We start from the raw sequence: 15030 nt of genomic DNA, 5'->3' as shown, positions 1-15030 counted from the left end.
TGGGACTATGGAGCAACCAGATGGAGTTCACAACCCTTTTCAATCACTTTTTCCTAATACACTAGTAAATGAACTGACTATTGAGAATATGCTTAGAAACACCAATTTTAATTTAGCACAAAAGAGCAGTATAGAGAAGCAAGCTTTCAGTGTTCGTAGCTGTGGTGTTCAGACCACAGATTTAACTTCAAACAGCACAGCTCCAATTTTGAATAGAAATATTTTGCAACTAACTGTTCTTGACCAATGTAAGCAGCAAGTATTATTCAGCAAATTGATCTGGTATATGATTTCAAATATTGAACACATTTAAGAAAATTATGAGCTGTTGACATACAGTTCATGAATGTAGAAATATGATCTGTCACAGTGGATTTACTCACATCTACATACAGGTGATTTCAATATTATGGAATCACTAATAAAAAAGGAAGAAGCATTTCTATCTTAAGAGGCCCAGACAACATTTATTTTCCATTAGCTTCAGTGAGTAGTGTGCCACTTGAATCTTATGACTATTTAGATATACAGTTCCGTGAAATAGTTTGAAACATCAAAAAGTCATCAAAATCAGGTAAATCTGTAATAGCAAATGTGTTATATATGCATAAAAACATAATCAGCAGAGCTAATACCGTCTTGTTTCCAGATCTTGAGCTTTGGGCTTTCATGCTTTTATTAGGGTGAAAGCTTCCACTAGATTTTCCCTGATGGGAAGAATCACAATAGTATACTCTGGCATGGCCTCTCTGGTATCTACTAAAGATTGATCTTGACATTCAGTCTCTTTCTCAGTGAGGGCACTAACATAGGGAATTCAGTTCCACACAGCTGTCAAAATTTGGTTAAAATTGGCTAGCAGTTTCAATTAGGAGACCCATACCTACATACACACAGAGAGGCTTAAGTGAGATTGCATAAGTCTCACTTCCTTAGGAGCCAGGCTAAAGATGGATACCTTGTCCTTAAAAAATTGAACTAGTCCCCCTGCTTTTAAATAAGTGCAAGAAAACAAACTTTCAAATCTCTGGGACTACCATGGAATTATCTTCATACTTTGTTTAAGGAATAAAGTACTCACAAAAGTCCAGTATAAAAAACCCTTCACTTTCACTTACAGTACACCAGTCATCTCATATTAAGGAAATATCATTCCATACAGTCTATTCTGCACCTTTCCTTCTTCCATCAGCATCCATAATTTAAGAATATCTTTTCAGAATTGAACTATGATCAATGTCCCTTTTTTTCAGAAAAGATCCTAAAGGAGATAGTGCTCATGTTTTGTTCAAAAAATTGCCAAAGGTTCAGGATTTCATATAGTACATGCAATTTGACTTACTCATAGTATCTTAGTCTTTGTCCATATCAAATATAAAAAGAATTGCAAAAAAAGGTGCTCTCCAGGAAGTCAGAAATACTAAGAACCATTCCCCCATCTCAGTAAAGGCTCCTTCTGGAATGTTTGCTCTGTCTATTCCCGCACAGACCACTCAAAGTGGAAGGAGCTATGTAGCATTGGTTCTTGCTCCCATAGAAACCACTAACAAGAGCAGGGAAAAATACCTGCAAATCAGGTCTACTCTGGCCATGTTTCTTTCTGGGAAAAATAGCTGTTTGTGCCACTATTAAATAAGAATTGCAGTAGGTCACTTCCGTATCATTAGATATGATATTATTAATAAACTTCCTAGAAAGCCCTCATTAGGAAAAAGGATGTTTACCCCAAATACAGTACACTTCAGTGGGACTTCTGGTGTTCCTCACTTTCATTATCTGGGCTCTAGATATCAGAGAAGGAAGCTGACTTAAATTTTTATAATGACTACTAACTGTACCGTGACATTTCTTTTTGTATCCTCATGGAGATGAACAACGAACAATGGCATGAATTAATATAAAGAAGAAGTTTTAAAATAAAGATTTCTTTACCAAATCCTTCCTGCCACAATCAGAGCTTTTAAAATTAGCCAGCTTCCCTCCTGTTTTATTGGTTTATTGCTTTTATTGCTTCCTCTAATTTCTTTGGAATTTGCCAGGAAATGTCCAGGAGGTTTCTTAGTGAAGTAGATGCTCAAACTATTTCTACAGTTCTGTTAGAACTCTCGTCTTAGAAAAATAGGTACATTAACAGTGAATGGAAGAATTAATCAAGCAACACAGTGAATGAATAGAATATTTGATGCCTAAATTATTTTACTGGCTTGTTCTCCAATTTTTTTTCTTTTTTCTTTTTTTTCTTTTTTCTTTAAATTTTAAGTCCTAAAAATATCAAGACCAGAGCTAGAGAGCAACATCGTATGTTACTGTTAACATTTAATTAATATATCTCAGCTTTTTGTAAGTGTTAACTTTTATTAAAGATTTCTTTAAAAATGTGTTCATCAGTCAAGATGTATGGTATGGAACCTTAGTCTACTGCCTGGTTATGTGAACTACTGCAGGATGACAATTTCTCAGGCAATAGTACCGGTTGTAAATGGTCACATAAAGCAAAAATTGAAGCATTCAGTTTATTACATATTATATGGGATGAACTGAGTGATATAGTAGGTGATGGTGAACTGTGAGACAATTTATTTATCCTTTTTCATTAAAATTTGATATGCACTCATAATTCACAGCAGACAGAATGAAGTTTCCTAGTTTACAATAGAGCATCCTCCATATCTCATATTTTAAGATAAAGCAGTAGTTACTGCAAACAAAACATTTCATTTAAGATCTCCTGAATAACATTTGGGTCAGAAAGATAAATATAGTCATTCATCAATTCTAATTATTATTTCAATATACATATTGATCAGCTTATGTTAAATGCAGACATTTAATACTTTAAATAACATTTAACAGTCATTTATGATGTTCTATATTTTAGGCTATAGATAAAAATAAACATCCATCTTAGTTTTCCTTACAGCATCTATCTGGAATACCTATCAATAGTATTTTATTCATCTATTTTAGATGTATGTAAGAAGCTCCTCACCATGACATCTGATGATATATCTAGTCAAAATTATAAAAATAGTAAGTCTAAAAAATGTCATGTTCCTTCTTGCCTGATTCTCTAGTAGAAAAGGTAACTGTTTTGATATTTTTACCCTTAAAAAAAACTTTATAGGGAAAAAATGCCCTATAAAATAAGTGAACGATTAAGTAAAGAAAATATTTTCATTCAGAAATGCTGTCACACAAAGACTATATATACATATCTATGTACATATGTATGTGTATACATACACACACACATACATATATAAGCTTGGAGATTTACTGCAGTCTTGATATTAAGATGATACACATATAATAGATGTGGTAGACAACAGACGTTTGTTATAGGAATCAGAAAAAAATTAAATCAGGATGAAAATTCAGATAATCATATATTTTATCTGAAAGAATTTTCACTACAGATATTATTCTGAAAGAAATTATGCATTTTTTTTGACTTTGCAGGTTCTAGTGGATTTCACTTTCTCTTTGTAAGCAGCAAAAAGTTATAACTTTCTAGCAGAATATGCCTCTTTTTCTTAAGACTGTGTAAAAATGGCATTTGTCATTAGCAAGTTATTCTGAAAGAAAATTCCTGACCAATTCTAATGTACCTGCTTGTGTGTGATCCATATGCATCCACATGCACACACACACACATAGACACACAGGCTCAAACAGAACAGAAACTCTTCTGGAATATTTTCCTTAGTCATTAAGTTCATGTTTCACAAAATGTTCTGCAAGTATAATGGCAATAATCTATTATGAACTAGTTTTTAAATAGGATTCCTAAACACTATTAACATGAAATGGAACCGGCTACATTACTGTTTTGATGACATCCTTAGCAGGCGATTATCATGAATGAGCCTGTTTCTATCTCCTTTCCTCCTGCTTCTATCTGCATTCTGCATGAAATGTTTCCTTGTATACAGAGAGTCCCACACAAAGCTTACTCACTTAGTAAGCCTCATGTAAACCTATTTTCAGGCTTAGGTAAGGAACAGGCTTTTCATAGGCTTAGTGAACAGAAGTGGAATTCAGCTTCTCCGAATGTAGGATAGCGCCTGTAGAATCGAAATACTCATTTGCAGAGCAGCCTACGATCTTTCTGGAAATAATATACAGTTACACACTGCAAATGAGATGTATTATCATTATGCTGATGAGAAGATCAAATATTTCTTTTTCTTCCATAGTCAAAATATTGTTAATAGATGATTTTCTGCCTGGAAGGACATTTTATTAAAATTATGTGCTGAGCCCACCACTCGCTGACTGAGCAAGATGAAAACAAATGAAAAAGAAAACCTGTACTAGACTACTTTGTAAAAAAGAAAAGGAAATTAGGAAATGGGGATGTTCATTCTTACTATGTATTATACCTCTTTTGCCTTTCCTTTTTAGCCTTGTCTTGTTGGATTGCATGTTCTTCAGAGCAGGGACTTTTTGTAGCTATTTGAATAAGTCTGGGCAACAATGGTGTATATTCTTAGCTGGTCCTTAGGCATTGTTACTTTAACAATGAATAAAAAAAACCAGGGATGGCTCTGTTAAAAAGCTTAACTATATAGGCTGCAATTTTCAGGGCTACTGCTGCATTTCAGTGAGAGTTGGGCAATTTTAGACTCTTATTCTTTAGGACTTATAGTTCTGGGTTTTTTTGTTTGTTTGTCTGATGTATTAGTGCTCTGCATGTGTTTATTTTTCAAAATTATCTAGGGCAGGCTATACTAGTTAGATTAAATAAAATTTAGCACACATAAGGTTATTTTTACAATTTTAAATATGTGATACCTGTATACAGCGACACATGTAATCATTCTACGAGTGAAAAGGCAGTACTGTGCTATTCTTTGTTGAAGCAGTAGTCTTGAGGATGATAAAGAGGTATGAAATTTTACATATGCATTGATGGCAGGAAAAGCCTAAGAATTATAACGGAAGGGAACACTTTTAACATGCTCACTTATGAGCATTTCTGCCAATTAAAAAGAAATATGTAAAAGATGGCACAGCTGTGCTGACTTTCATATGCCTTTACTTTGGGCAGTCTAAACCACTTTCACATTTATGCTCCAAGTTCCTCCCCCTCTCCCAAGCCGGTCTCCTAATTCTGCTCTAGTTCCACAGTCAAACTGTGCCAATCAGCCCCTCCCAGGTCATTGAGGAAAGCAGTAATGACTCCAGGGCTATTTTTCACTTTCAGTTGCTGTTATGGAGTGTTTGAAAACTTGATGAATATCAGAGCGCATTTTAGCATAATACTAAGGAGCTGAATAAAACATAGAGATACAGAAGACCGATTGATATGAATGACATATCTCTGCTATCCATTAGAAAGACTGCATACACAATAGAATTTTTGGTTGGAAAAAGAACAGGATGATTTTAGTTGAGCCATTTGCCAGCTGCTCAGTGAATAGGTCAGAGGCACTGGAAAGATAGCTTCCCTGCTAAAAGTGTTAGTTGCTTTGCTCATTCATCATTCACACCCGTTGGGTTCTGGCTCTGTAATAGTAGAGACAGCGGAAACAACTCAGTCTTGATTTCCTCCTACTTCAGCTTTCTAGTGAAATCATAATGTTGTTTTGATGACATCATAGTATCTTGCAGTTTCCCAGTCTGCGTTATTACTTCAGTACAGGATTAAGAAAGGTATTGTGATTACCATTTTGATGGAATATACATTAGGATACATATGCAGTTCTCCATTACCTTGTTATATCTCAACTATATTTTTTCTTGAACATACATGTATCTGAAACATATTATCAAATGTCATGTACAGAATCCTACTGAGCATATAAGTATAGAGAAATAACTATGTAAGCCAATTTTCCTGGCTGCTTGGAGAGAGGAAAAGGAACGGCTAAACACTCTGCCTGTTCCCTCACAGGAAGAAGTCAAAACAGCTCCTATCAGATATGTGCCTTCCAAAAAAAGCCACGTGCAGCTCTAGAAGCACAAGTTGAGTATCACTGATTTAGTCAGTTCTTCCATCTGCAAGGAGCCTAAAATGCTTTACAAACTTTACAAGAAGCATTTCATCCACCACTGAAGTGCAGCCGCCTAGGGAGTGAAACTTGGCAGCTGTTTAACTGAACACATAAATCCTACACAATAGTTTAGGAAAAGAATTTTTAAAGAATAGTGCAGATGGGAGTGTAGGGAGGTAGAATATAGTTATATAAACTGGGTGTATATATAGGCAGGAGATGCAGGTTGTCCAAAACAAGCAACCCCCCAAATTTCTCTTATCAAACCACATTTCAGGCATCTTGATATATGTTTCAGAGAAAATTGCTTTGTAAATGTTTAGAGAGTACTATTTCGGTTTGTTTCTTTTTTTTTTTAATGGATCTATTTTAATCAGTCTATCCATCTGTGCATTAATTGATGAGAATGAAGTCATACCAGTGCTCAGAGAAAGCCACCAGCACCGCTACCCATGAAGTAAAAATCATTTGTCTATATGCAAAAATGTTACCACTTCAAATATAAAACATCCACAGCATTTCCAAAGCTGAAAGCCAGGGCTGTAACGCTCACCCACAGATGTGAATTCTTGATTTTCAACAGTTCACAATTCTCATTTTTACCTCTTCAGGACCATATCTTTAAAATTGTGTTATTCTTCCATAAAGAAAACTTCTAACAGTTCCAAAGCTATATTTTCCCATCCTTAGGCTCAAAGTGGTTTAATTTTGGAAAAGAAAAGGAAACCAACACTTTGCAAGTTCTTCTTCTTTGTTAGTTTCTTTGTTTTTAAGGGCTTCTGTCAGAAGCCCTTTAGGAATTGTGTATGTTAGAAAGCACTAGCGTGGTATATATGCTAGTAAATTAAACAGCCTCAGATTGCCCTCTGACACTTAGATCAACTGGCATGGAACAGCATGCATGTAGACTATTAAATTACTTCAGCATCCACATGATTGCATTCACACTGTCTATTTGGAAAGGCCCCTGGCCCATGCTGACTCCCACAACGTAGGAGTTAGCTTGGAGAGTGCTAGTTGGTTTGAGTCAAAACAGGGACCACTGCAGAAATTTAATACAGCAATTGATTGAATTGCAAGGTCTGGGAACGTCTCCTGGCACTGCTCGTTTTCTAGTGTAGGTGTAGTGTAGAAGTAGTATAAGCAATTAGTATCAGGAGCTTAAAAATAAAATGCATTTGCAGTATTTTGAGAGAAAGATTGTCAAGTGGAAGCTGCACAGTAAAGCATATAATACCTTGGTGAAATCATTTTTCCCATTGTAAAGGTTACTAAATGCAGGTGTTGGAACAGGGCTAAGACAAAACAATACAACAATCAAAACTTTTAAACACTTTTTAAAATTACTCTATTGGAGTAAGTTCTGTCGGAATAGGGGAAGGCATTTGTGTGGGTTTTTTTGGGGAAAAAAACATTTAAAAATTCTGTTTGAAACAGCGACCACAGCATGTGCTCTAATAAAATGCAGCTCTTTCCTCCCCATCAAGGTCTTGCCTCTCCTCTTCCTTCTGGAGAGAAAACACAATAAAAGCTTTTCCCTTTCCTCAGTTCAACCTGATAGGAGCTGTTGCTCCAGCAATTTTCACAAAGTTACTCTGTAAATGAGGAAGCATTTGGATGTTGGGCTGGGTTCAAACCGTTAAAAAGGTAGTAACCACGTAAAGCACAAACAGTAAATCTTGATGTCATTTGGGATTTTGCACATCCCCAAACTTATATTTAACTACATGGTTATGGATCAGGTGTATCTGCAATGCATGCAGCAAAAATACCTAAACACTGTACGAAAGGAAATCAAGTATTAGTAGTTTAGGTTTCCTTTTCTGAGAATTTTCATTAGTTTTCCATAGTAATACAGAAGAAATAAAATGGGTGTGTGGACTTTAAACAGCTTTGTGTTAAGCCTTGCGGAATATTGTTCAAATAAAAAACATTAGCGAATGACAGGCTTTCAAGTCACCCGTTCACCTTGGTGTAATATGAACTAAGACCATTCAAAAAAATCAACATCTAGCAAGAAAAGGTTGCTTAAAACATCAGTAAAAATGCACGGATATTAAGTAAAATTTACTTCAGTAAAATTTTGTAAAAATAAGTAAAACCAAACAAAACCTTAACAGTTAACAAATGCTACACAAGGAAAGAGTCTAAATAGCAATAAAGTTTCCACTTAAGCATGTTGTCTGCAGCATATTTTAATATTTTCAATATACTGCTCAATTATTGTCTTTAAAATATTTAAGGTATCTGCTCCTTACAAAGAATGAGTATTTAATAGCAAAGTAGTTGGAAGAAGAATATTTTGATTGTCATGGATTTTTGAGAATTGCATTTAGTTTTTCTTGTGTGTGTGTGGTTTTTTTTTTTGTATTAAGTATTTTATTATAATAATGGATGGTAATTATAGATCTTCTCCTCAAATTGATCCTAAATACCCAATAGCTAACTTTCCCCTGTGCACTAATGATGATGTATGGCACTTATGTTTATGATAATTCATTTATATCATCAAAGCAAGTGACACTTGAGATGAATCTCAAACTTTTAACCTAACAATGTAAATAGATAAATTAGCTTTCTTAAAAATGCAACCCTTCAAAAAATCTGCAGTCTGGTATTTGTTGGTGCCTTTTTATAAACTCTTGAATTGTAATGCTAATAAAATAATAGTGTGTCTGCTTGGTGCATCAGCCAAAGCAATCACATAGTTTGCCAAAAGGACAGGTGCTAACAAGTGTTTTGTTTTTCTTTAACAGAGCAGTTACTGCTCAGTGAATACCTGACCTTTGCTTTAAAGTTTTTGTTTAGAATATAATGTTGATGATATTGGCTGAGCAGATTTGGCTGGGCTGCCGAAAGAAAGTGGTGAGACTGCAATTTAAAAAACAACAGTGCAAAACATAAGATGCCTGCTCCTTCAACGTTTATTGGTGTTAAACATTAAGCCGTGGTGCTTTCCACGCCTCTGAGCACATTCACATGCTCAGACTCCCAGGTAGTAAGGCATGAGTGCATAGCCATTCTTCCAAAAAGGATGCTCTGGCATGACCTGCATGCAGCTGAGCACTGGGGAAGCTGTGAGCAGCCTGTCATTCTGATTACATGGCCTGTTGAGAACAAGGGATTTAAAACAAACGGAGCCAACATAAGCTGTTGGTTTAAGACGAAAAGGTTGGTTATTGCCAGAATTTACAGTACAAAAGGACGGTCATTGCCAGTATCCCAAATATAACGATGCCTTGCAAAAAAGTGCAATTGGCCCACATCAGAGCTTCGCAGTACCATTTCTAGGAAAAGGACTTTTTACAGAGGGACCCTGCAGACTGTACATAGTATAATTACAATGGGTGACAAAAGTATTTAATCCCTCTTTCTAAAGAAAAGCCACTGTAGCAAAGCTGGCTGAATGGCTGCTATCTACTCTCCTTCTTGCAGAGAAGCTATCTACTCTCCTCTGAACCTGAACTCAGACGTGACATCAGTCACAATACTCTAGCTCTTCCTTAACAATTAGAGGCTTTTCTCAAAAATTCACATGACAGAAAGAAGAAGATTCTATACATTGCTCCCACCTGCAAATACAGCGTGAGACCCCCATTGTTACAATGCCAAAAGCATTTTAGGATGGTCTTTTTAAATGTCCCCTCTGAATTCCTCTGTCTTTTCCACCTGAAATATGCATTCCAACAGATAAAACTTTTTGGGAGGAGACTCACAGCACGTAATGATTGGGAAGAGCATGAAGAAAGCTTTGACCAGCCCTATATGAAAAAAAATGCCAACAAAGAATGTCTAACTGCTCTCCTATGCCTCTATTTCAAAATGGCTCTTTGAAAATAACATTTCTCTAGGGTTAAAATTGTCAGTGGGGGTAAATAAAAACAAAGGGAGGAGGGCATGCAAAGGCCAAACTCTTTTTCTTTTTTAATTCTGCTTTTTTTTTTTTCCAAATCTTAGAAGTTGAAACTCTTCAGCACTCCCTGAAAAATGCCAAAAACATATCCAAAAACATCGGTCTTGTTTAAAATAGAGGCTTCTCCTCAACTCTCCTACCCCTAAACACCCTGAGAAAAAGTTGTGCCTGGGATACAAATTTTGGAAAACTCCAAATACCTTTGGTTACAACAGTTCTATTTTTTTTCTATTCTCATGTATTAAGTAAGCCTGTTGGCATCTCATACATCCAGTTGCATGGGGCAGCAGAGAATTCCTCAGCTGTATATCTTCCCAGAGGCTTCGGGCCAGTGGGATGGGTATGAGTAAGCAAGCCGTATCGTGGGATATGTCTGTATTAGCATGCCCGCATCCGCAAGTCAGTCACCACGCTGCAGATAAAGGCTGAAGGCTTGTGCAGGTAAGACACTGCTGTTGCAAAATGTTCCGGGCGCTTTAGCTGTGAGGTGGATGCCTCCCTTGCATGCTGCAGGGATGCCAGAAACAGGCCTTGGCCACAGGCAAGACTGGGAAGGACCACTCCTCACACAGCCCATCCTGGCTGCAAGCTGGTGGCCAACAGCTGGAAGAGAACAAGTAGCAGCTTCCTACAGCTCCCGCCACCCTGCGTCCTGGGCTGGCTTTGTGGTAACACCCACCCCAGCATCACCCACTGCCCTCACGTCCCTCTGCCTTCCCAAGCAGCAGGGGACCCTGCTCTGCCAGGCAGCTGTCCTCCTTGGCCCAGGGCCAAAATGCATCCGTTTTTCCATTTAGTCAGCTGATAAGTGAGCGTTACAAACACAATTTACTGGACTAACTCTAGGATATATATTTTCAAAGTTCATATTTATAGTTTGCAAACTCTGTCTTTCAGATAGCAAGTCCTAGTAGCACCAGAAGCTGTTGAATATTCCAATCAAACACAAAATTAGAACAAGAGTCTGTGCCACAAATACAAAGTAAAGCCATCTGCCAAATTTCTAAAATACCTCACCTAAAGATCTGGTAATTTTTCTTGTAACATGAGCACAATATACAGCTTGCCCCTAAAGAAGCATCTTCTGATGTGTTTAGTGGATTTTCTAGTAACTCCTAATCATCAGAGAACTATCTTCTGCTTATGGGTTGCTTTAAAGGTGCCAGCTGGTGTAAAGTTTCCAGAGGAGGGACAACATTTTTCTATTATTTATTAGTTCATTTTAGGTCACTGGAGAACTTCCAAAGACATCTTCCTTTTCTGTCTTATAAACCCTAAGAGTTAAGTAAGTATTCTCAAATAAGCACAATTTACAGTATGTCAGCTTAAAATAAAATCATAACACATTTCTAAATTGATAGAAATTGCATAGCACCAAATGAGAAATAGGAATTTTTATCCTCTCATTTATACATGCTTGTCTCTCTGTCTATAAACATATGTTTGCACATACTGTGTATTGATAGATTAACATATAAAATTACAACACTGCATTTGCAACACTGTACTTAAAGTTGTGTCTGCATTTTTACTTCAGGGGTTTATATCTCAGCTATAAAAATTTCTCTCTAGGCTGAAACTTGGCAAAGATTGTCAAGCTACAAATTATTATTTCCTTTTTAGAAAAATTAGGAGAAAATGTCAGGACAATAATCTCATTCTCTTAACAGTGTCAAAAAGACTTGTGGGATGATCCAGAATTCATATCAGTTGGCAACTCAATCAGAGCCAAGAGAGAAAATTTTTCACTAATTATGGGCTTAGCCCTTTGTGTTGTGGGAGTGAAATGCTGCACCCCCTTAGCCACTAATGTGCATTGTATTTCTGGCCTGGTTTTAGCACTTTATAAGAAAAGATCATTGCCTTAAATCATTATCAGTGATGCATGAATGTTCATGATTAACGGCAATCCTATTCTGAATTTTGATGAAAAATGGCAGAATTGATTCAGAAAACTGGTAAGATCAGCCTGGGCTCCACTGTAGGAGCTAGCCGAAGGCACAGAGGCAGAGAAGGTTGTACATTGGTAGGTCTTATGGCACAGCAACCTCACCCCAACCAGCTACTGGAGCTAATTTTAGAGGGACTTCATAAACACTCTCTTAGGAGGAGAGATATGGGACAATCTCCAAAACAATGATTCTCCAGCATTTCCAGCAAACAGGCCCATTTCTCCCTTTCCACCCTCTGTACATATTATTTATAGCCCCTGCCACTGTGGCAAAGGGATGGGATTCATCCTTTAATATATCTACACAAACTGTCACAAGCAATGCAATCAATGATTTGCTGACTTCCATGTAAGCATTTATGCTGCTAGAGCTTAATTAGTTCAAAGGAAGCAGTATGGGCTGTTGGATGAGAAGTTGCTCATCATAAAGAGTAAAATTGAAATTTACTCTGGAGAGTGTAGAAAAACCTGTTAAGGATTAAGTGGGAATTGTGTGTCTCACAGGAATATTATGTGCCAAAATATGTCACCCTTTGATAGAACTTCTGTGAGCAGCCTCTCTGGGTTGCAGCACCTGCACTTCAGTCCAGACCTCGGAACAAATAAAATAATAAGTGCATCCTATGGGATACATTATAACTTGGGCAATGAATGTCTAGGGTAGGGAAGGCTTCTTTCCATAAGAAGCCAGTGAGAATCCTGCCAACATGCAGAAGGATGTGAGATAGCTAAGTGACAGGCCTTATCAGCCTTCACTGGCTGGAAAAGAGCCAGGCCCATTTTTCACCATTTTAGGGCCCTGATTCACAAAAAGGAGTAATAAGAGATTACCTCTTCCATCTCTCTGTAGAATGGCAGAAGAGCTGGCAGGTTCTCAACTCTTGCACATCCCAATTTAACATAAGGGGAAACTGGTGGAGGTTTGCTTTCCTATGCCAGGCTATGGATGGCTGAGGAGTGCTGCCTCTCATAATTTCCTACATAGCACCAGGAGGGATAGCTATGGGCAGGAATATCTAAAGCTGCTGCACATGAATTGCCTGAGCTAGAGATGCTGAGATCTCCTCAAGGCAGCTCCCCCTGCAGTCCACGTTGCCTAGAGGAAGGCCAGAATGCATTTTGACCTTATTCGAAAATGAAGATCAGTGCAAGCCACGATGCATGCTTTCTGGCTTCCAAGGAATAGCTTGCCTTGCATAAATAGACACCCATTTTTTTGTTTTGCCTGCTCCCAGCAACTGGCAGAATTAGTATTAGGATGTAACACAGGCAGACTCTGTAATCATAGCTAAATAGGAATAAGGCATGTTTTTCTAGATGAGTCCAAGTATTGATAGAACAGAATTGCTTATTTGAGTAAATAACATGTTTCATCGCCTTCCATAAAACATTTCATTCATCTTCATCTAACATCAAACCCTCAAATAAATCTATGTATCTAATGTATTTTAATTAAGCAGAGGACAGGTGAAGAGTTTTTCTTTCAACATCTCCAGTTGCACTCTGTTGCTTTAGTCAATAAAAACAAAACTATAAAAACCCGCCTTCATTATTAGCACTAATTTTTGCTTCATTTTGATTTTTGCTCTCAGAGAATGGACAGTGGTGCTATGCATAAAGGATGGCATGCTGTGGGAAGGGAACAAACTCATTCATCCCAAAGAGTGGGACAGCCCTGCTCAATCATATTTTGGTTTTCCAGTACCTGCCCAAGGTTTTCAACTTCCTCAATAAAAAATGGAGGCAACTTCTCAGGATATGGATTATCTAGCAGACTTCTCCCTTCTCCTGCCCTCATTTTATGTTTGCCATTGCAAAGCTTTTTGTGCAAATGATACCAGTTACTTCCTCAGAAGAGACATACCAGAAGTGCACGATTTCAGAAGAGAACCAGCACCATATGTGCCGACATTCCCACCTTGACCATCAGTACTCAGTGGGAGAACAGCAGTGCCAGTGAAATACTGGTTTTTGTCTCCAAGTACTTTACAAATGTAGGTTCCGGTAGTGAAATCTGATCTTCGTGAGCAAGAGAAGAGGCCTGTGCAGAATGTTATTAACTTCAGCGCAGTTTTGTGTACTGTTCACTTAATTGCATCAGTTTGCAGGATCAAGGCCTTTAACAAACTGTGCAAAAGAATAAGAACAGCACTACCGAAATGCAGTCTTTTCTGATGTGAAATATAGCATGCTTTGAGAGTGGTTATCGTGATTACATGGCAGTTTCAGAACGAAGAATGCTTTTCCAGTTGAAACTAAAAGGCAATTTTAAATTCTTGGAAGTAGAATTTTGGCTTAGTCTCACTTAACTTTTTATATAAATTTATATAAAGTTTATATTTATATATATATTTATATAAATTTATATAAATACACACACACACACACACACACACACACACACACACACACACACACACAAAAACCTCTGGTACTTTTTCCTAAGTGGTCATAAAATCTACATGTCATGGCAAGACAGCGCCTCTAACAGAAGAGTGGCCCCATGACACAACCCTGGCACACTAATTCACTGAAATAATGCCCTGTAAAGTTAGATCGTCAAGATTGTTTCCTGTGTATACACTTGAGCTTTCCCTGGAGCTCTGATCCAAGAACTGACCCAGTCTGGTCCTACTTAACTTTGAGATCAGAACACATAGAATAGGAGGTGTGCAGTTAGACACTTGGGACACCGAAGAGTTTTCTTTGCTGTCAGTCCCAGAAAATGCACACACACCTTCCTGCCCCCTCAAGAATAAATACATTTTCCTGCAGGACTACAGAATATTGCATATAATATTTTATGTTCCTTATATCCCATTGGTTAGAAGAACTATTTCATGTCACATTACTCTAAGATAGACAGTTGATTATGATATACCTTAGGATAGTAACTATTTAAGAAAAGGCAAAAAAAGTTTACAGAGAAATGAAATAAATCTACATATAATATTTTTTTCATATGAAGTTGCTTAAACTTTTTTCAGGAAAAAAGAAGAAAAAAAAAGGAACTGCTTCCCTCATTTCAGTAAGTGAACACATTAGTACACAGGAGGTGCAAAGCTCTCCAGCACCTACAAGTTACAAGATAGACATGACTATCCTGCATTTTGACTCTGCTCTGGATTTTTCTGCTTGGCTTCTTACATTCTCCATGTATCTCAGAAAAT

The 15030-nt window shown here is 37.2% G+C and overlaps 1 long non-coding RNA gene across 1 annotated transcript in view; it reads right to left on the bottom strand.

The window, feature by feature from the left end:
- Window positions 1–15030, bottom strand: part of LOC135329923 (uncharacterized) — a 54717-nt gene that overhangs the window by 12571 nt on the left and 27116 nt on the right. The gene's annotated exons all lie outside the window — the stretch shown is intronic.

The sequence above is a fragment of the Dromaius novaehollandiae genome, chromosome 1, assembly GCF_036370855.1.
Source record: "Dromaius novaehollandiae isolate bDroNov1 chromosome 1, bDroNov1.hap1, whole genome shotgun sequence".
Lineage (NCBI taxonomy): Eukaryota > Metazoa > Chordata > Aves > Casuariiformes > Dromaiidae > Dromaius > Dromaius novaehollandiae.
The sequence above is the reverse complement of the archived record's forward strand: the minus strand, read 5'-3'. Positions and strand labels throughout refer to the sequence as shown.